The 24,068-nt window shown below is 35.8% G+C and overlaps 1 protein-coding gene across 3 annotated transcripts in view; it reads left to right on the forward strand.

Annotated features, from left to right (window-relative positions):
• LOC138712484 (eukaryotic translation initiation factor 4 gamma 3-like) overlaps positions 1 to 24,068 on the forward strand; it is a 291,440-nt gene that overhangs the window by 72,681 nt on the left and 194,691 nt on the right. For 2 of the 3 annotated variants that reach the window (XM_069844354.1, XM_069844355.1), the window contains exon 1: positions 21,392 to 21,652. The exons of the other annotated variant lie outside the window; for it this stretch is intronic. The gene's annotated coding sequence lies outside the window, so the exon portion shown is untranslated. Of the gene's footprint in view, positions 1 to 21,391; positions 21,653 to 24,068 lie in introns of those variants that run through there. 3 annotated transcript variants of the gene reach the window in all.

Here is a 24,068-nt window from a genome sequence, read left to right on the forward strand (position 1 = left end):
TAAACGACATTTGGCATGGATGTTACTTTTATGTAAAAATATGTACTATTCAAATTAAATATAATGGTCTTAGTAGCCTAATTCGCCAACATTTTGAGTTTTAAGATAGATACATACTTACTTATTGGCTTTTAAGGAACCCGGAGGTTCATTGCCGTCCTCACATAAGCCCGCCATTGGTCCCTATCCTGAGCAAGATTAATTCATTCTCTATCATCATATCCCACCTCCCTCAAATCCATTGTAATATTATCTTCCCATCTACGTCTCGGCCTCCCTAAAGATCTTTCTCCCTCCGGCCTCCCAACTAACACTCTATATGCATTTCTGGATTCGCCCATACGTGCTACATGCCCTGCCCATCTCAAACGTCTGGATTTGATGTTCCTAATTATGTCAGGTGAAGAATACAATGCGTGCAGTTCTGTGTTGTGTAACTTTTTCCATTCTCCTGTAACTTCATCCCTCTTAGCCCCAAATATTTTCCTAGATGGTATTTGGAAAGGTGAGGCCGAGGATTCATGGAATTACTTGACATTCACCTTAGTGTCGAGGGGGGGGGGAGACAGGTAATCATTCTAAGTGAGGATCGAACCCACACTAGAGCGCAGCTCCGGATTAGCAGGCAAACACTATCGCCTGGGCTGCGTCTGTAGCTTTGTTGAAGTTTAGTTAGGCCTACTAAACACCGATTTTATTATAAAGACAGATTTGTTGGTTGTTAATAAATACTCTCTATTCCTAGTATAGGGAGTATTAATTTGCATAGTAGCTGGGATTCTTTCAGTTCGGCAACGTTTTTGCACGGCCGATACCAATCAATTCAATGTACACAGAACAATAGTACGATAATTCAGCTTCTGACAGTTACAAATTTAACAAGGTGTACAAACCGTTGTTACCTAGCGAGAGGAATATGAAAACGCGCAGATATATTTTTATATATACACATTAACAGTCTTACTAATAAACCGTGTATAGTTTTTATACGAGACTTATGCAGAGTTGAGACAGAAAACGTTACTAATAAACCGTGAATAAGCTATGGACGTATAAATAGGCTGTAACTATACAATGGGAATTGTTTTGCAGTAGTTATATACACGAAACCCCTTGTTTAAGCGTTGTATATAGCGAAAAAATGGCCGCCCCTCTAATAGCTGTTCGTATCGACTGTCATTTTATGATGATGGTTACCTTGTAACCACGGAAGAACAAACCAAAGATCATAGAATTATTAGAATAATATTGCTGTAGCTTGTACTCTTTGACCAAAATGTAGTGTGGTAATCGATTAGAGCCAGTTGTACTATCGATATTTAACACGCCACACTAGAGCGCTCTACCGGATGCAATAGAGAACCTCAGATATTCTATTACCTTTCGTAACGAAGTAATGACGAAACTATGACGTAGCTGTGTAACAGTCATACTGTTATACATGACATATGTAGTGATTATTAGTAATGAATTTACACACGACTTATAAACGAGCTACTCATTGTATAAGTATAAGACAGTTAAACGTCTGTATATAGAGTTTTTATTAGTAAGACCGTAAAAATACAAATAATTGAGATCTCATAATATTGTAGTTTGATTTTAAAATATTCAATACCAGTGTATGTGCAGAAATATATTTTAAAATATGTGAATTTTAATTAATATATATTGTTAAACTGGAAAAAAGTGTATCGGAGATTAGGACTTAACGCACACTATTTCCTTCGGTCGCAATGACTGGACTCCAAGAGGTTCAGAAATTTCAGGGTGATCGGATTCGGGAGCAAGTTTGCTTGAAGTTACCACGCGTGCGTATGGAAGGAAATGGATTTTTCAGAATACCCATTTACACCAGAATGCTAGTTAGTAGTATGCTATTTAGTCATTTTCTTTATTGATTCTATGACTTGTAGAGATTTCTGCGAAAACTGTATACTGTACTTTATACTATAGTGCACTGTTGTCGATATTGTAGCTATTATAATACTGAAATTTTTGTGTGTGAAATGTGAGAGAGGAAATTTTTATTTATTTGTGTATTTTTATTAATTTTTTTAGTAATATGCTGAACAGTTGCTTGACTTTTCTCGATGAGTTCGGCTAGTTTCCTGACAATATTCCCTTCTTGAAATGACTGATCACTAAACTGCATTCTTTCGGAAGTATCAATAAACAGATAGCTACACTGTGAATATTCTTTTTCGCGTGGAACATGCAATTATATTACCAGTTGTTCTTTATGGTTGTGAAACTTGGAGAGAGGAACATAGGTTAAGGGTGTTTGAGAATAAGGTGCTTAGGAAAATATTTGGGGCTAAGAGGGATGGCGTTACAGGAGAATGGAGAAAGTTACACAACATAGAACTGCACGCATTGTATTCTTCACCTGACATAATTAGGAACATTAAATCCAGACGTTTGAGATGGACAGGGCATGTAGCACGTATGGGCGAATCCAGAAATGCATATAGAGTGTTTAGTTGGGAGGCCGGAGGGAAGAAGACCTTTGGGGAGGCCGAGACGTAGATGAGAAGATATTATTAAAATGGATTTGAGGGAGGTGGGATATGATGATAGAAACTGGATTAATCTTGCTCAGGATAGGGACCAATGGCGGGCTTATGTGAGGACGGCAATGAACCTCCGGGTTTCTTAAAAGCCAGTAAGTAACATACTGCTTATCGTTACTTATTGAATTTTTAATTTTAATTTTTGTGAATAACATTTGCTTTTCGTAATATGGAAAGCGTGCGAAAGTTGACATAGTCATATTGTTGTAGTTATTGTATGCATTCTGTAAATATGAAGTGCTTGTTTCTGTAGTTTTGTCGTAATGTTTAGTGCATCTTGACTGTGAAGCAAGATTCATTACCACACGTTTCTTCTCAGATTTGTATGGCATTTGTAAAATGTTACGGTTTTGGTGTGAGCAGAGTAAAAGTACTCTCCCTCTTTCTATCAGTTTTATTTCTCTGCTTTAGATTTTTGGCGGACTGTGTGCTCGTAGAACGTAGCTACGCGATAATAAATGATAACGGTTGTTTCGTGATGTAACACTTTCCCTCGACCCATTCCGCCACTGCAAAGTTGCGGTTAAACAGTTTCTTTGCGGTAGATGAGATCCGTCGGTCGTTCAGTAAGGCGAGCTAGCGAGGGGCAAGCTTGAGTGAGTGCCTGGAACTCGGGCAAAGCGTTTCAATGAACCCGTCACGGCAGGTGAGGTACTTATTTCTTTCTTGTACTTGTTTGGGGAATCGTGTTGTTTTATGGAATAGTACACACTGTACATAGCGTCAGCTACGGAGGCTGCTCGATTCAGGATCCTTACCCGCATAGTCGCATGATCTCGTCAGTCTGTATTAGTTACCAAATTCTGAAATAATTATATTAGTTGCGTTATGCTTTTAAAAAATGTTACTTATCGTGATATATTTGAAAAGTAGTCGGTAAATCCATAGGGCTTCTCATTGGATACATTTTTCTTGATATCAGAAATTGGTCTGATAAGTTAACGATAATGTCGAGCATAGAACTACTTGATGGAATAAATTAGGCGGAAGGTTTAATAAAGTCTGGGTCAGATTTGTCGATTTTGTTGTTAGTTCAAGCTGCCAGTTCCCGCTGATAGTGAAATGACGATGAAAATGAATATCACATTGAGAGCCTTTGCTGATGGTAAAATAGCGAAGACAATCCATGTTATAGGGTTCAAGCGTCTTGTAGACAGAAGTGCAAGTAGCGACGTCTGCTGTGTTGTGGGATTTTCACGACTTTTCAGTTTTTTTTTTAAATTTCATAACTGAAATTTTAAATCCTGGATCTGTTACTTTATAATATACACTATCTCCACGGTCTCGTTTCATGCAATCTGTGATCGAAACGTCCCACTGTCCCACAGAGCCTTGTACTTCCGCGAGAATTGTTGTCTGATCACATGACGAATAGCTAATTTTGAATGTTCACAATTTGAACAATGCATATAGCAAGGCGATATGTCACAATTTTAAAATTTACACAGCACGTGAACGATTCGTTATTTCTTCTGTCAGCGTTGCCAATCTCGAAACACAAATTTATGGAATTGTCTAGAAATTATAGAATTTTTCCACAAAATTATCATAAACATACAATATTAATAATGCAATACTGTAAAACTTCGTTTAGCCTCGTCGCACATAGATTAAAGTGGTATAATCCGAGGCGACTCTGAAGCTTACGTTAAAGATGAACATTTTTCCTGGACGAAAAATGGTACTATTAATCTGTAAATAAAAGGCAAGACTTTTTCGTGGGCAAAATGCACATAAAACATAAGTGGAATAAAAAGTAATATTTTACCGTGGTCCAAAATAATAAAAATTGATATTTTCCCTGGACATTTATTAACGGCATCTACTCTTCGACATCTACGGTGCTGATTACTTTCGAGCAAAGATCGCCTATGTTAATTCGCTTCCAGGCTTGCTGCGAAGATCATTGTAGTGTGACCGCTACGAACAGACAGACTATTGTGATTGATTAGGGTCAAGCCATGGTATTGATGGACATGACCGCTGATTTTAAAACTATTAAAATCTCATTTAATTTACTTAAATAGTAAAACCTTTGAAATTTGTTGTGTTAACATTAATTTTCAAAATAAAATAATTTTGAATCTGCAAAAAGAAAAAAAAAACAAAGTAAATATTATTTAGAGTGTTAAGGAAGAAAAACAAGATTCTTTCAATTGAAATGTGCATTACTGAATTTTTTTATTTTCCTGCAATAAGAGAAAATAACATACTTCATTACACATTAGCGAGAGAGAATCTCTAAAATTTAAATTTCCTTCCATAACATTTTACAAGATATTTTTCAGGTTTCTTTAAAAATATACGTACATGCTACTGGTTTGAGTAAACTAATTCTTCTTTCTGACATTCAGATGATGAAATTGCAGCAAATGAAATATAGTCATTTTACAGGATTTTGTAAGAAAGTTATGTTATCCGTCATCAGTCAGAAATCATTCACTTCAGGATCTGTTTGTCTGGACTGTTTTCATGTCGAAAACTGTGGCTCCACTTCCACCTTCTGTGTATAATTTATCTAGTTTTCGGGTTCTTCAAATTCAGCAACAGCCTTAGTTAAGAGAATTCCTCTAAGGTATGAAAGATGTGAAGTATCTCCTACCACGCCATAATCAGATAAATAAAATTGAAATCTTAGTTGCAACAGTAGTTATTTCTAATGGAGAGACTTCTCCCATTAATCTGTTTATTGTTCGTGATTAGTTAATATTTATTTAGGAAACTTTATTAAGCTTTATCTTCCTCCATTAGGAGGTTGCTAGATTGACAAAGCATATCAGACATTAATGAAGAATGAAGCAAACAAGATACAGAATATTAGAAAATTATTAACAATAACGTAATTGAATAAACGACACAAAAATAGGAAAGTGAAGACAAAGCGTAGAATAGATATCATTCAGTGGAGCATATAGATCGATTTTAAGAAATTTTAATGGCCGTCACTGCGATGTCACAAATTAATGTTTTTTGAGATTAAAAAATGACTAAAATGTGCAAAGAAGCGAGGTATTGTGCCTCTTGCGTCAACCATCAACCCCAACACTTCAATGTTGGTTAAATTAAATTTGTTTGGTAGCACAGAATGCTAGACTCGTAGATTCAGCATTTTTCTATGTGGACTAACGCCAGCTGTGTCTCGTAGAATTCATTTCTTATAGTGGGGTCGATATTCAGTAGAAGAACCAGATGGAATGACAATTAGATTAATTTTCCGGCAAGACCCATCTTGAACTAACCTACATACTACTTAAAGATGACAGCATATTTTTGAAGAGCTTTGGCAGTTATCGTCCGGATGTTTTAATGCCTGCATTTTCGGAGTATCTTAACAAATGATAGGAGCCCAAGACATGGGCAAGTGTTTCAATCCCTTTGTTGCACCTGCGATAGTGGTTACCGTCTTGGGGCCTGCCAGGCAAAAATCTCACGGAGCGTAACATTGGCCGCCATTTTAATAGCAGCAATTCATTCATTACATCTTAAACTGTCTGGTTGACGAAGCGATTTATTCGTTGGGGTGTACTCTTGAAAAAGGATAACTCCCTTACTCTTGTGAAGTAGGGAAATCCACTATAGAAATTCCCTAGCTTCAAGATCATGCCCCAGTTTTCTAACACTAGGAACTTCAGTAAGAATGACTGATATATATCAAGTAGATTGAAGCATTCCTAAATTTCATAATTTAATCACGAAATTTGTTGATGTCCATGTTGGATAACCTTTCAAGGTTAAAGCAGGCATTCATTATTTCTTTAAGATTGACGAGGGAAGATCACAGTGTTCCGGACACCGATTTTGTTGAAATTTTATTCTATTTAAATATATGGAAAAACAATCTCGACAGTGTCAATTTATTTTTCGAGATTTTAACTTGTGAAATTTCTTCTATACCTGTAAGTCGTAAAGAACCGCTGTACACCAGTCAGTTCCGTAGTCTAGTAGATAACGTGCTAAACTTGTGATCATGAGGTTAGTTGATTAAGTAGCCTCGTCTCTTTTTAATTCCTTCTCGTCCTTGTCTTTCACTGTATTCTTTTGTAGTTCATATGTTTTTGTCAGATCTTTTTATTCTTTTATACTTTATCATCGTAATATTTTGTGAGTACAAACTTTAACAGCATGAATAAGCGAATGACAGTCTATCTTCATAAGAAATCTTAAAATATAGGAACAGAAGGGGGGGGGGGAGATAACTACTACTACCCTTCATATATGTATGAAATGAATTTAAGATATTATAAAGAAATGTCGCATTGTTATAGGAGGACATTTTTATTTTATATTTTACCAATAAGCTTATAATTTTTGTATTTTATCTATATATTTTATATTGATATATTCCAGGTCCTTCATTTTACAAATATTACTTTCCAAATTTATTCCAAAGAAATGAAAACATGGTATGTTTTTAATAAAACTATTTCAAAAAGAGAATAAATAATTAAATGCAGATAATAATACAATACTTGCATAGAATCATGTTTCATTCGAATTCGTAAAGAAAAAATGAACGAATATGATTAGCGCTATTTAGTGTTAACTGTTGTAACTATAATGGAATGATGTAAATATAATTTTATTATACAGTACATATAATTACATTTAAAATAATGTAAATTCAATTGTTACTATGTAGAAATGGACATTTTGTTGGATATTATAAAAACAACAGAAAAACATAAATTTTGTGTAGAAACAAGGGATTTTTATAAATGTTTCGCGAACTCCCAATAGAGCACATCTACTATCAGATGTTTCGAAGCTAGCAAGTTATCAATTTACTGCTGCTGCTACACTGTTTAACGCGAAAAATTAGAAAGACCTCTCTGATTTTGATGGAACTCTGTCGTCAGATGTTTTCCGACGTGCTGATCCAAATATAATTTTTTTAGTATTGGCACACATTTTTGTATATTTTAAAGGTACACTTAGCTGAAATTTGAATTTTCTTAACAGTTTGATATAGCTCTTTGAAAATTTGTACACACATGCTGGATATAAATATAAAAAGTTATGGATTATTAAAATTATTGTAAATTTAAATTGTATCATATTTTGAAAAAAAAAACAGAAAACTACTATTTCTCCTACAATAATAAGAATTTTTGCCTGAAATTTACTCATTTTTTATACCTGTCAAACTATCTGAAACATAACTTATTTACTTTTTTTTTTTTTTTTTCAACATAGGGCCTATTTTTCAAGTGCTAAGAAAAAATTGTTTATGTATTCATTTGATTATACAGTATTTTATTGATTGGGATTGCTTTCAAGAAGCAAATTTTTGTTGCTTAGATTTCTATTTTTTTTTTTTTTTTTTTGGGAAGCATTCAATTCTGTATTGTATTGAGCTGCTTCTGTACAGCTTTAAGATACTTGAACTTCTTAATTACTGCGTTTTAAATCTGAATAGAGCGTTTTCATTATCCAAAATTGCGATCTCATCGTCTGCAAATGATAGAAACATAATACATTGTCACAGTAAAGAGTATGCATTGCAGCTATAATTATGTTCGTAATTATTAATAACTTTACGTCTATCGCATATCGCCCGTAGGTAACCAGCATTCGACATTTGGGCTGCATTTGCCGTTTGTTAGGTTCTAATGGTGGATCCTTTGTTCGTGTTGCCCTACCCAAGACATAACACGAGTTGGTTCAGTCCGATGACTCACTGCAATCATAGTCGTTGGCCAGCAGTTGAAGAGGCGTCTGTTGCATGTGCCCGATATTGAAACACGCCGCTTAATACGGCGCACACTTTCATACTTCGGAATCTTCAATTTGGATTTATGTTTGTTATTCATTCATAGTTTTTCTTTTCCTAAAGACAGGTTTTTCACTGCAAACCCAGCATTTTCCAATCTTCTAATTTCCGTCTTCCTCTTAGTCTCCCCATACGATGGTAATGTTTATCATCTGATATCTTCTTTTGCCCCGAACTTTATCTCCCTTTCACCGTTCCTTCCAATGCGTCCTTCAGTAGACAGTTTCTTAGCCAGTGACCCAGCCAATTTCATTTTCTCTTCCAGTTCATTTTCAGCACTATTCTTTCCTCACTGTTTCTAGCACAGCTTCATTTTTACTCTGTCGATTTCACACGTTCCATTCTCCTCTATAGCCACATGTCAAATGCTTTCAGTCGTTTCTCTTCACTTCTTTGTAATGCATATTTATGTAGCATATTTAAATTGTCAGTTATGTACTTTGTTTTTTTTTTTCTAGTAGTATTTGAGAGAAAAATGATTAACAGTTAGGCTTACACTTTACAATTTTTCAAAGTAGCAACGGTTACTTTCCACAATCATGTTTATCGTGATGTTGGCGTATTTAAAGCACATATTGCTTGAAATTTACTATTTAAACTGAAGTAATATGAATACCTCCAGTTAAAATATTTGCGCAGTCAGATACGATTGACTGGAAGCGTGTAATTAATTTATTATGAAATTGGAAATATACGGTAGTCGTTCAGTTGTGAAGTGAGTGGTTGAAGTGCAATCACAATTCGAAAAATAGTATTGTGGTGCAGGGAAGTGTGCAGTTAGCATTACGCATGCAGTGTTCATTGGAATAAAGAGTAGGTGGTCGGAGGTTCTTACTTAGTAGTGTGGTAAATTTTTCAGGAAAGATGAAATCATACGAAGGGAAGTAAAGTAGTGTGGATAGAAGATTTTTAAGGCCTGCCAAAGAATTCTCTCTCTGATTGAGAGGGATTGAGAGGGCTTCAGGCTAAATTATCAACAAGATTTTTTTTTTTACTTGTCTGGTGACAGATGTCTCTGGGAGATATTTCAATAAGGAACTGCACATCCGCGGGATGTCTGGTGAGATGACAAAGGCCTCTTGGCGAACAACGATAAAAGAGTGACTAGTGCAAATAAGCTGCAGTATTCATTGCTGCTTAGCGCATTGGCTCTTGAGGTGGGGAAGAGTGCTAAGTCTCAGATTGTGTTTTAAGAAATGAATATTTATTGGTATAAGACAGTATCTGGTACGTATCAGGAAACAGCTATTTTCCTGATTTTATCCAGATTAGGCTATGTTGGTCAAATCGCTGAAAGAATGACAGGTTGGTAGTTACTTCAGAATGTAGTACCTACTCGGAGAATTTTAGTGGAGGGGTGCAGTTTAGATGGAATGCAGCCAGACCGGGCCGCATTCGGAATGCAGGTGAAAGGTGTTCACTTGCTACACAAGGATGTAACGTCGATGTAGCGCAGCGGAGCATCCGTTTTTATAAGCTGCCATTTTTCTCTTGATTTGTTACAAGGAAGTATTTGGGTCGGCCCCGATATTGTGTTGTTGCTGCTGCCAGAGCGCGCGTTTCTTGACCTTCGCTCAGCTCAAAGACAACAAACATTTCGTTCAAATTCCCCTTGCGACTGCAGCGGCCTCGCAAGATTCACACGTTGACCGGTTGCTGCACCGTTATCCACTTGGCATTCCAAACCTTCCTCCTTTCTTTTATTTTCGCAAATATCAAAACCACTAGCAGCATGGAACCTGGTGTGCGACTGTGGAATGCTAGCAGGTAATTACTGGTTCAGCAATTAGCTTTTGCAAATAGTTGTTCATGATGATGATGATGTACGCTATCTTCCTTTGGCGGAACATTTTAGTCTACTGTAAGTTCAAAGACCCGCGCTCATCTTTCTCGGTAATTCAATGTTCAGTGTAAGAATTGATATGATCACGATTAGACGTCTGGGTCTGTCTATTTTGGATCCATACACAGTATAATTAAACGACATTTCATAAAAGTTGAGAGGAGGCGAAGGCATTTCTTTCCCCTTCTACTTGCCCTGAGTCAGTCAGCGACAGAGATGGTAGCTGTTACCTCTTATACCTGCACCCCTCCCCCAAGTTGTACACACAAGAAAATAAAATATTAAATGAAGTAGGCCTACATAAGTGAATATAAAATACAGTGGCACAAGTTTGACAAGTACATGTTTGTGTATATTTTAGTATCGTTCTTACAATATTTCCAACTAATAATTAAATTAAGAAAGTTTGTATTATGTCGTGGGGAGTGACACAGTGCAGATTGTCCTGTTGTGTATGCTATAGAGTAGCAACTAGTGGTGAAGAAAACATTTATCTTCTGCTCTCAGTAGCTTTCTAATATGCCAGTTGATATAAACAACAATAAAATGAAATATTAACACTTAGTATAGGCTTTCAAAATACAGATTACCGGTAAACATTTTCAATAACAAAATTTTGTCACCGTGTTGAAAGTCAATTAGTCGAACGTTAGTAAGATGGACAGTAGCAGCTTCCCCTTTATTGACGGTAGAGAGTGTGAGTAGAGGGGGAAGCCTATCAACCAAACTGAAATGGGGTTTACAGTCTGTACTTCATATTAGGTCTTTTTCGTTGTGCTGTGTAATTGCACTCGTATATGTATTTCACGGTTTTTTCATTGTTCGTTATTTTTGTTAATAGATTTTATGTGCGACTCCTCTATTTAGTTTTGCATTGTTTGTGTTTATCGTGCCATCGGTTCTAAAAATCTAATTTTTTATAGAGTCGATTCTCATTTTGTCTTTCGTCATTTCTGTGGATTGTTAGGCCGACAACATACCGGATCGAACACCCTGTCTCGAACAGGACGGTTTTGTCTGGGACCGTCCCATGCGACAGTGATACAATCATTCTTACGAGTCTGCAACATACTGGATCGGATATTCGTTCTGGGATATTAGGATTACATTTTTTTAAGTAGTCTTGATACCTAGACCATACTATTTTATTATGAGGCATCTTATAGCAATTTACACACAAATCAGAATTTCATTTAGATTGTTTATTTCACAGTCCTGTCTGAATTTCCAATTACTTGCCTGTGTGTAATTTTTAAAGGTATCCGAAGAGTGCTGGAATAAATGCTATGATTTGTATTGTCAATTTTCTCTCGATTTATTTTTAATTTTCAACATGACATCTTACAGGGTATTTGATGCTCGCACATTTCTTAATGATTATCAAGCAAAATTTTCAACTCTTGATTAGTAGTAGCTGTAAATAGAATTTGGCTTTCCACACTTACTACTTTGCAGTTTCCAAGATAGTGTAGATTGAATTTAGAGATTTCCAAACGTTACCATATTAGTTGTGGTTCTGCATTGCCTTCATACATTAGATCATAGTTTTTGAAGATATTCAAATCACTCTGTAGATGTTTCGTGCCGATGTGATGATTGTGTATTTAGTGCTTTGTAAGCATCGTACAGAATCTTCAGCTTTTCTCAGAATATGGAGACTTTTTCGATCAGTAAAAGAATTACATACGTATATAGGCGGCCACGCGAGTGTGAAAATATTGCTTGGTAACCACTGTTCAAGGATCGAATCCAGCGAAGGGCTGAATATTTTCTAACGTGTATTGTCCTTTACTGAAGTAAAGTGCCGGCATCGTACTGACCACGTCGCAGAAGTTATGTACGTACTTTTAACATAGATAGTGTATGGTCTTAGTAATAAGAAGCCATTTTGTATTACGTTATAAAACTGATGTCTCATTTCAAAGATATACTGTATCTCCTAATGAGATATGGAGGCGTTGTGAAAGATTGAATAAGAGAAATCTTGTGTTGCTCTTTGAAATTATCATTTTTATCGTAGTGGATGGAAACGAATACCCCGGAAGGCAAAACTTTTCAGAACATTGCTCTGTCTTTTTATGTTGATCATATTCGTGAAGGATAACATTTATTAAATTTTATAGTATTTTGTATTTAATGTGTAATTTAAAGGTAAACGTTTACATGCCATGAAGATGGCGGACATGTTGGTAGAGCCCCATGCTTTCTAGTCTTCGGCACTAGAATGAGTGGTGTGGTCGGCACCACTTTCCGACTGTCTTAGAGATCAGTAGAACCTCTATTATCCGTGGTAATGAAGGGGATGGACTGGACGGTTAATCGAAAAAATCGGATAATCCGTACCATAAAATATTTTCGTAAATGAAGTGAATAAGGGATGAAGTTTCGTAATTTCCTCCGTGGTCTTATGTTTAACACGCTAGGTAGTGGATCAGAAGTTCACTATTTAAGTTTGGTTGTCAACGACGTGCTTTTAAGGGGCAAGGAAACTTCTTGTAATGGCTGTCAGCGGAAAGATGGGAATAGTAGGCCTAGAAGTTCCATGTCGTAGATTTACATAGTCTATACACTTTATCCTTCATTTGTATTAAATCGCGCACAGTTGTAACATCAGTCTCGTATTCTGATGCGAGATGAGCCACAGTTTCTCTTTCCCCAAATCACTGAATTATTTGCATTTTTCGATACTTATCACAAAAGTTTCCTTCTGACACTCATGGAATAAATTTTATATAGAAGTTGTACAGTACGGCAGCTCAAACAGCAGACCAAACTGGATAATAAGTGTTAAAGACTTGTAATAACACTCTCTAGAAAAAATATGTACTAATATTACGTACAGTAGTACTTCATATTATGTTTCTGTCGCAAAAAAAAAAAGCGTGAGAGAAAGATAGTCGGATAAACCGTCAATTGGTTAATAGGGTGTCGGATAATCGGGTTTCTACTGTAATACATTTGTGTATTTCACATCCACAATTGGAGGATATTGTTAGTGCGGAGTTTCGAGGCCAGGATTATGTGAGATGTCGTCTTGTGACCATTGAAAAGTAATGTCTTGATTGTGGAGAGACAGTAATCATTCCTATAGGGTAAACTTCTGTCGATTCCATATGGAATTGTCGCATTTAGGCTTGAGACCCTTTGTTTTAATAATATATTATCATCGTCGCACAGAGGAGCGAGAGACTGGTGAGGTGTAACTACATCTTTCACAGGACATCTGTCCTGTCTGGCAGTCAACGTGTTACGTAGTCATTCGTCACATTGATCAACTTGCCCTGTTCAAGACTTTACAATTAGCTTAACAATTAATGAGTTGTATGTTCGTAGAAATTTCCGCGGAAATGTGATAGTGAGCGCGCAGTGTTTCATACGTGTTTATAGTCTCAGAAATAAAATTCTTTGCGTCAATTAATATGGTGATTAATAATGGCACGCCGTCGGCTATTCTAAAAAACAGATATTTTATTTCGAAAGCTTCCGGAAGTAAGTCACTGCCGTTGCTAGTTCTTAGAATTGTAATATTTCTGTATATTAAGATAAAACATCGTGAAATTGATGTCATTTGATGAGGTTGGTCAATTCATATTGTAATGTGGCTGTACTGTATCCATCTAGCTGTGCAAGTCTTCGACTCTCCATGTTTGAACTTACTCTCTCAAACTGTTACTAATAGAGACATCAATTTTCAAGCTTGTCTGATTTCTGATTGCTACTCTTGATACTACTTAGATGCTCGGGAGAGAATGGAACAAAAATGTATTATATTAATTCCGTTTATGGCTAATGGAAGTCAAAACCGTATATTAATTTTTCGTGTAAGTTTTGTATAAGGTACGTAGCTATGTATGTATGCATGCATGCATGCATGCATTATACATATATTTAATTTATTTCCTTGAAACGCAAAAGCCAGCAGGCGGGGTTGGGTCATACTGCCCAATGAAATGATAGTTTCATGTGATGATGATAATAATAAACGATTTAATTTATTTCGATAGTGCTTTTGCGAATATCTTGGAGCAACAGTAACAAATATAAATGACACTCGAGAGGAAATTAAACGCAGAATAAATATGGGAAATGCCTGTTATTATTCGGTTGAGAAGCTTTTGTCATGTAGTCTGCTGTCAAAAAAATCTGAAAGTTAGAATTTATAAAACAGTTATATTACCGGTTGTTCTGTATGGCTGTGAAACTTGGACTCTCACTTTGAGAGAAGAACAGAGATTGAGGGTTTTTGAGAATAAGGGTCTTAGGAAAATATTTGGGGCTAAAAGGGATGAAGTTACAGGAGAATGGAGAAAGTTACACAACGCAGAGCTGCACGAATTGTATCCTTCACCTGACATAATTAGGAACATAAAATCCAGACGTTTGAGATGGGCAGGGCATGTAGCACGTATGGGCGAATCCAGAAATGCATATAGTTGGGAGGCCAGAGGGGAAAAGACCTTTAGGGAGGCCGAGACGTAGGTGGGAAGATAATATTAAAATGGATTTGAGGGAGGTGAGATATGATGATAGAGACTGGATTAATCTTGCTCAGGATAGGGACCAATGGCGGGCTTATGTGAGGGCGGCAATGACCCTCTGGGTTCCTTAAAAGCCAGTAAGTGCTTTTGCGGCATAACTGCTTTCTACTCCCACCTTTCTGGGTGAACTGTTGAGAGTGAAGGTTTTTTTAAATCCGACTGTGTTATAACATCAAATGTTTCTCACTCTGCATATTGAATCTTTGTGCCATTACATTGTATACTGTGATATTATGCACTGTATGATGAAAGTACAGAACCATTGTTGAATGTGTTGGATTTAATAATAATAGTAATATTATTATTATTATTATTATTATTATTATTATTATTATTATTATTATTATAAATAAGCCCTATAAGAGTGATCAACTTCAGTACAGCAGAAAAGATTTTGTTCAGTATAATTTATGGTATGAGAGGCTCAGTACCACTATAATAAAGTGGAACGCTTCCATCAGTCCCCTATTTTTGCATCGAAGGTTCGATTGCCAAAGTTTGTCTTAATGCAATTCATCTGATGGAAACTAATGACAGTGTGAGGTTTTCTCCTGAAAAGGCAATTGCTCTCAAACGTACCACGCGGTACCTGAAAAGCTCACTTTCACAAACCTGAAGAAACGAGAAGTGATTGCCAGCCAGTGACTGTCAAGCGACTGATCCGGTGTGTGTTGGCAGTTCTCGTTGAATTGAACTAGATAGTCAAACTGTAATATATGAATTGAGACGAATAGACATGTTGTGCATAGTTAATCGATTTCATCTTTCGACCCTCGAAACACATTCTTTAAAATGTGTGTTGCCCATAGTGAACATGACTGTGACTTGACTTGCAGACAACAGTATATTCGTAAGTAAATTTTTGGTGGGGGAAGTGCCCTTTGGGTATTTTATCACGTTACCGTCGGTAGTTCATCTTTTTATAATTGTACTTCTTTACGAATCCAAACGTTCAAGGTCTGTCGTCCAAAGTTTATTATTTTTTCTTTTGGTCGATATTTTTGATTTTGTTTCTTCCGTATCTCCACGGTCATTCCTTTTCTGTAGTCCATTCATTGTGTTTCCATTCGATATAATTGTAAAGTATCGGTATTTTCAATTTATTTCTTAGCCTGGCTGTTCCTTTGACTTAAAGTTCTTTATTTCAGACTCGCACGTTTCTCTTCCATCTAGCCATAGTGCATTGCCATCCTTTTATATTATTCCGTTTGGGTTCTTAGTGTTAAAACACGCACAGAAGTGATACTTTGTATCTGTAAATTTGCAGGCGAATTAGAAAACGGTTTTAAAAAATTAATTTCTCTTACATGTTCCCGCTTTGCAAGATCTTCTACTAGAGGAGAAAATATTAGTTAACTGTCCAATTTTGTGAATATAATAACGTAATTATTCTAATAAATAATGAAGTTAAACTGAATGACCGTTTTTGTAGATACGTGGTATCGCTTCTTAGCCATCGATACTCGTTTAATTTTTCTCCCTTGTATGATGGAAGGCAATTTAAAATAATCGATTTGTTGAACTATATAGGTTTCTTGTTTAATACTTGGGAATTATAATAACTTTGTTCTACATTTATTCCACATTGATACGAGCTTACATAACCTATTTCTGGGGTTGAATTGTTAAAAAAAAAAATTGTACTTCCAACCATTACACCTATATCTCTCCCTACATTTCATGCTCAAGGCCTACTAATCTGTTACGCGCTACATGGAAGAGAATATTGCCGAAGTGTTGGATATCGTTGCTTTTAACTGCACTGAGTTGAATAGGATTATTATTATTATTATTATTATTATTATTATTATTATTATTAGGCCTATTATTATTTTTTTATTTATTTTGTTTTTGCATATTCCATGTTTTTAAAAAATGCTGACTTCTGTTCGTACCATTGCTTCAGCTCCATTCTCGTGAAAGTAAATGAACTGGTCCTCAGGAATCACACTTGAAACCACTTATCAATATCAATACATTTCTTAGTTTAAAGAGCTACCAAACTTGGTTTATGAATTGGTACATGCCATGGAAGGAGTGCAGTGTTCGGAATACTTCAGGAGATGCGACTGGTTTTCTTTTAGCATTTTATTTTAAAGTTTTGTTGATAATGAAAGATGTAATTTTAAACTTAATGTATAACAGTACCCAAGGCATACCAACGGTGGACATAATTTTGTGTTTAGTCAACTTCCTATAATTCCTGAACATTACATCCTAACAGCTTATGTAATTATTTAACGTGACATAAAGTGCCTTTTGTTCTGTTTCATACAGAATTTTGAAATTGTGTTTCAATGTAACTTGTGATATGTTTTTCGTAGCGTACCGGTATAAGTTTTTTAATCTGATTTGGCGAACTGTTATTCTCAAAATGGATGGTTTTCTTTGTGAAACTGTGTACATTGGTTTTATTGGTGAAATATGCTGTGCAGGAAATGTTTTACACATCTAATTACAGACCTAAATAATTTTTATGTAATGCTCAGTTCACATATTTTTTATAACTTACCGCAACGACGACGATCTACACTAAACACTTAAAAGACCCTTAAAATACGAAGTAATAGAGCAAAAAGATCCTTTTATACAAAGTAACAGGGCAAGGGACTAGTTATTTGTACGGTACGATGTCTAAAGCGATCATTCAGCTGCTAATCCCTGAGAAAGTCTTAGTAATTCTGATTTTTACGGATTATGCGTGTGCTAAGTGTCGCTTTCCAGTGAAGAAACCTCTGTCACTGTTATTACAGATGGCAGCAAGTGATTGAGGAGTAAAAATGGAGACTTATGACGTACGTTCAGCCAATGTACGGCATCCTCCGATCATCATAATTATGTCACTTCTTTTTTTTTTTATTCCCCCCGGCTCTTAGGAAATGAACGAACCGTATTGTCATATTGTGAAGCTTCTTCTTAGAAACATAGGGAATTAGTTTTAATTATGCACCGATTATAGCAGTGAAAAAGTAAAAAAAAGTTACGTTACACTCATAATGAATAGTGATGGTAGAAGTGGTCGTTGGAAGGGATTTAAAAGTCATTAACCGTATGTTGTTCCATGAAGGATTGTTATTCTGTTCAACGAAAATATCAGTTTATTGATTAGGTGGTTCCAGAATTAACTACATTACGTCTCTAAACATCAGTGAATTCCAAATTATATTATGAAATCCACATACTCCGCGCACTGGAACTGTGCCGATTAAGACTGCAAAGAGATGGAAAATCGTGGCGTGTGAAGAACAATGTATTTGAAATAGAGCAGTTGCCCACTACTTTCAGTAACAGAAATAACGAAGATGGTCCACACAAATATAAGTACAGGTATAATTTGTATCAAATATGAGTCGACATAATAGACAATTTTATTTCAGAATAGCAACTATTTTTGTGTTCTTGATAGTGAAAGTGAATAGATATAATCTGCAATTAGGCCTACATAAAAAAATCTAAGTCCTTCCTATCATTGAAATGATGGAAACTACGATTGTGCGATTATTCCTCTGATTTGTTTACCATGCTTGCCTCGGATTCGGTGTTAAATGGTAGAATACTTAACATAAATTTTCTTGAAAGTGAAGTTGGGAGATCCGTATTGTAGATTGCTTCAAGTGTCTTAAGTTTATCGAATTCACCCAAGTAATTCTCTCATTGATTACAATTTCCTTCGCTATGTATATGGAATTCCTGCATTCCGTTCATTCGTCATCTCTAACGCCATTTTGTCGTGCTCGCAAGCAATCATTCTCATGAGGGCAGATAAAAAGTTATGTTTTTTTTTCTTCCACCATGTTAATAATGTCAAAACAAGTGCTTGTACAAATTTTGGTGACTCGAGCGCAATTACTAGGGTCGTAAAAATGTTTCCCTGAGGCGTTTGCAAAAAGAAAACACAATTTTATTGGAATAGATACAACTGTTCCGCTATCTTTCAACATATTCCCCACTAGAATTGAGACATTTGTCGTACCATGGGATCGAAGAGAGATGTAACTTGCAAAAAGGAACTTGAATTTCACTTATTTATTTTCGTACCTATAGGAACTACAAATAAGAATCACTTGCATTCTTTTGTTTCCTAATGTCTCGAATGTCACTGTTTTGTTTCCCACTATCTAAAATCATATTCATACTTCCATATTGTCGATATAAATATGTATCGTAACATTAATGTTAATGAATTAATTTTTGTCTAACCTTACTACAGGTCGTAGAAGAACAGTTGTAACACTCATTTGGCTATTAAGACTCTGCTTGTCAGTCTGTTTACATCCATTGTAATTATTACATGTTGCAGGAGCTGATTAATTCATTTTCTCGAATCTTTAAGTTATCTAACCGTATATTTCGCTGTTATAAAATTTCATTCGCATTTTCATTATTATTTATTTATTTTTATTTATTTATTTTTTTGTAGTTTGATCAGTCAGTCAAGTATAAATAATTAATTTCGCCCCACAGTCAGTAGAGGATAAATTTCTGCTCCATTTGTCGCCAGCTTTTGTTTATTACCCCCTCTCAATTTTGAAGCACGCCAAATTAAACTTGTGCCACTCTTTGATTCTTACATTATTTTTATTGTTAGGTGATTTTTTGAATGTGGCTATTTGAAGATGAATATCAGTACGTGATTCTTGATGTGCTCGTGCAAATCGCTTAGAAAATAATTTTGTCTTTTCGCAAATCTATGAAACAACTGGCCTCTGTCGTAGCTTGATTTTAAATTAACAAAATAGGCTTATGTCAATAGATCGAAGTTCTTGAAAGTTGGTTACATTTTGCATTTTGTGATGAAAAAACGTTTTCCCTAGTTTATTAACTTTTGGTCAAATAATCTAAAGTTGGTACAGACTTTATGCCATGATCATTTATCTTAGCCGGTTCTTTATGAAATGAGGAATATTTTGATGAAGTCATTGTTAATATTGTTTAAATAATAAAATTGATGTTTTTGTTGACGTCGTGCAAAATTTTGTCCAATATTCTTTTGATAAGATTAACTCCATATGTAGATGAAATTATTGGAGATCATCAGTGTGATTTTAGGCATCAGAGGCGTTTCCAATTCACTGTGGGCTAAAACAAGAAGATACACTATCACCTTTACTTTTTAACTTTGTCTCGTGACCAGAATATTGTACGAAATGTAAATATAAAAATAGGAAATTTATCCTTTGAAGAGATGGAAAATGCGTGTTATTATTCGGTTGAGAAGCTTTTATCTTCCAGTCTGCTGTCAAAAATCTGAAAGCTAGAATTTATGAAAGAGTTATCGGTTATTCTTTATGGTTGTGAAACTTAGACTCTCACTTTGAGAGAGGACCAAAGGTTAAGCCGTGGCGTATACTGGTTAAAGGGTTTGGGCTACCACTGACCCTATTATTACACAAAATATATCTAACAATTACTTTAATTTTAATTACTATGGTAAAACTAATAATACAAAATTATTACATTATGTTATATTATAAACTTTTTCTTTTGTAATTTCCTTGGGCTACCGCCGGTAGCCCGGGTAGTCCGCAAAATACGCCCCTGGGTTAAGGATGTTTGAGCATACGGTGTTTAGGAAAATATTTGGGGCTAAGAGGGATGAAGTTACAGAGGAATGAACTGCACGCATTGTATTCTTTACCTGACATAATTAGGAACATTAAATCCAGACGTATATTAAAATGGATTTGAGGGAGGTGGGATATGATGGTAGAGACTGGATTAATCTTGCTCAGGATAGGGACCAATGGCGGCTTATGTGAGGGCGGGTTCCTTAAAGCCAATAAGTAAGTAATAAAATTGATGAACATCGTATGTTGGAAGACGTTCAGAAGAAATTGATAGATGGATAGTAAAATATCGGTCTTCAAATGCGCAACATTTCGTAGACGTGAGGTCGTATTGGCACGGACACTGTAACGCAGCATATGATTCTTCCTTTCGATTTTGGTAACAGTTCGATGTCAATTATGCAATAGACATTTTTAACATATAAATTAACCATGTTTTGTCAAAGGAGACTAACGTGATGACTTGGCATTATATTCACAAAGAAACAGTTTTTATTAGGTATTGTGATTTATTTTGCATGCGTTAAATGAGTGATATTGTCAGCGACGTTCTTGAATAAAACGAGAAGTGGTTTAGAGCTGTACCTGATATTGCCGTGATAAGAATGATGATTGGAAAATCTTGTATTACTTTTATCGCTACGTTTACTTCTAGGAAATGATTAAATTATGCGTGCGTATGATATTCGTGATTAAATTATGCGTACGTGTGATCTTATTCGTAGGCATCGTTTACAAACATTATAATTTGTCGTCTCAGGTTTTAATAAACACGCGTTTGCATTTTACCGGTAGCGGAAACATCTCGGCGTTGTCATCGCTCGGTGTTCGACCTACATTATGTGCCGCAACGGAAGCGTGGACTTCATCCAGTTAGCGAACGAAACGTGGCATTTCGATAGCATCAAGTGCCAGTCTCAAGGACCCATTCATTTTCGCTTCTCGTGTTACGTAGTTTCGATTGTTGGCGTCTTACGAATTTGAAGTGATCGCCTCGGACAGTGTGAACCGGGCTTGGAGCGAATTAAAGTCCAAGGAAAGAGGAAGGGAGAAAGGAGAGACTGGTTGCCTGCCTGCCTAGCGGCTGGCTGGGCTGGCGACCGACCGAGTGACTGAAGTGAGTCCAATGCCACGTAGTATGAGAGAACAAACAGTGAGGTGAATGCAGGTGCTCCGCCCGCCACGTTGTTGTGCTAGTGCGAGTGAACTTTCCGTTTCTCGGTTTTAAAACCTAAGATCTCAGGTGTCGAATTGTGATTTATCTGCTTATGTCAGTGTGTTAAAAGTGTTGTTTAATGTGTAATTATGATACTATTGGCATTACTATAAAAACGCAGTTTCCACTTCGCCAACAGTTCTAGGTATAATGTGAATGTGCGTTGAAGTAGTGGCAGAAGTTGTTCAGAGTTTTGTGATTCGTGTCTGAGAGGGAATGTTGCATCTGATCGCAATTATCAGCATGTTCCAAGCGCTTATTTCTTACCAAACGTGATGTGAAGTGTTATATCTCCCCCTCCCTCTGTAATTTTGGTTACGGTCGTTTCACTTGTTCGTTAACGGACTGGTATAATCGGATGTGCATTGCAAATTATCATTACAGTATTATATAAAGCCCAAATTAGACCGGTTGCCCAGACCTTGGGACTTTAATGACGCCTACGTTCTCCGGATTCCTTAAGCGCTCTCGGCTCGTTTAGCTGTTTCATCTTGTACTACTTTACTGCTGCACTATAGCGTGATTTGTTGAAGTAGCCATTTACAAGCGGCTGTTTTCATTGTATGTTCTAATGATAGGACACACCTTAACAAACGTTGTCCTTCAGTTTATCAATTGGGAAACGTGCACGTGTTGGTCTTCCATATGGACATCGGAGCCAACGGTCTGTTCCTTGAATTGTTTATTACATCCGGTTTTGCATAGTTAACAGTGAACGAGGATTTCTGTCTTTCTCGGGCATTACTTCAGCTGTAGTGAAACCCATGTGATCAACTATTAACTTCCGCATTCTTTAAGCTGCGGTTTGTAATTTTGTAATAAACTATTAGGGAATGTCCTATAGAGCCATAAAATATTTTAAACTGAGACTGTGTTAAAATACACATAAGAATAAAAAGTTAACATTAATTCTCAAAATAATGGTGCTATTGTAAAAAAGCTATTAATGTATAATTTAAATACCGCCATTTTGTATTCAGGTCACTAAATCTCGGAATGACGTCAGACTACATTGCACATATTTTAAGCCATACTGTAGCTAAATATTCTAAATTCTCTATTCCATTCATAACATTAAGGAGGACGTATTCGCGTCTATAGAGAAAATAACTTCTTGGAATAAATTTGTGAACATAAAAAACCGTGACTTCAGTAGCTTCGATTTGTTTAATTTGATTATGAACGTTACAAAGCAACCAAAATTAAACACTTTAAATAAGATTTTCGACCAGTAAATCCATTTTGTTGTGAATTAAATGATAATTTAATATTTATGTGAATTTTATTTTAACGTAGTTTCATCTATTTTAAGAATGCTCTGATTTGAATAACTGTCCAATGCAATATATGCAAGAGCGTGAATAATAACTACGGCTAGTTACATTTACAGATATTAGCGATTATGTGTTCCCAATACGATCTATGCATGTTTCCATTCGAAGAAGTCGGAAGTGTGATGCAGGTTTTGTTCCACGCATCGAGTTAAAAAGTTTCATAAGCTACAAAATTCGTACTTGTGTTAGCATCTGCACAAGGTTGCATGACTTTGCAATAAACTATTCTGCTGCTTTTTCGTAATTCAGTGTTCCATGCTTGTGAAATAGATTCATACTCGCGGGAGAGTGTGAAGTTTTTGTCGGCCATGTTGGTTCTGTAAATACACAGCTGTTTTCCAAATCCGCGTGGCAGCAGTAACGTCAAATATGGCAGGTAGCGTTTGTCGTCGTTTGATTAATTCAAGGGGAAAGTATGCAGTTTAAAATAAGTCTGTTCCTAACGTAATATGATTTCGTATCAAGAAATTAGCATTAAGTTACAATAACCATTTTAGATGTCTCTTGATAAAAATTCACACGCTTCGTAAATGTAATGATTGCATGTTTACTGATTGGAGAGAATTTGACTGTTACATTAGTGTCCTATCTGAAGTAGGTCGGTACGCACGAAATATGGACACGAACTGTACAACACCGGTGGATGAAATGTTTACTAAACAGCCAACTATTATTTTCATCTGAATTCTTAATCCTTAGAAATTTCCTGTATGTAGGACAGTAGGAAGTTCTGTTCTTTGAGCAAGCACCTCACGATTTAATTGGTCTGAACCATGCCTTCCATGTAGATACGAAGTTGGCACATTTTTCTACAACAATTAAGGAAGTTTGTGTGGTCATGAAATGAACATGAACATTACGAAATTATTAACGTAAAATATATTAGAGGCATAATATTAAGACAGTGTTAAATTTGATATCTTTTGTTAAAATTGCTCTCTCCATCTTTTAAATTTCCGTCCTTGAGCCTGATGACGATGTGTATGAGATGCGCCCACTTCTCTGTTTTTTGTTTCGCTCTGTATAACAACGTTGGGAGAGAAAATAATTCATAAAACTTTAAATTATATTTGTTTTTGTCGTTTTCTAATATTTTTCACTACGGCTTTCCCAAAATATTCGAAGTCTTTCAAATTTGGTCATGTATACACTTAACTATGATATAAATTTCACATTTTAAAAGCAAACTATGGTAAATTATGTGCGGTGACCTTGGTGCGGATGGAC

Source organism: Periplaneta americana, chromosome 13, assembly GCF_040183065.1.
Source record: "Periplaneta americana isolate PAMFEO1 chromosome 13, P.americana_PAMFEO1_priV1, whole genome shotgun sequence".
In the NCBI taxonomy this organism is placed as follows: domain Eukaryota; kingdom Metazoa; phylum Arthropoda; class Insecta; order Blattodea; family Blattidae; genus Periplaneta; species Periplaneta americana.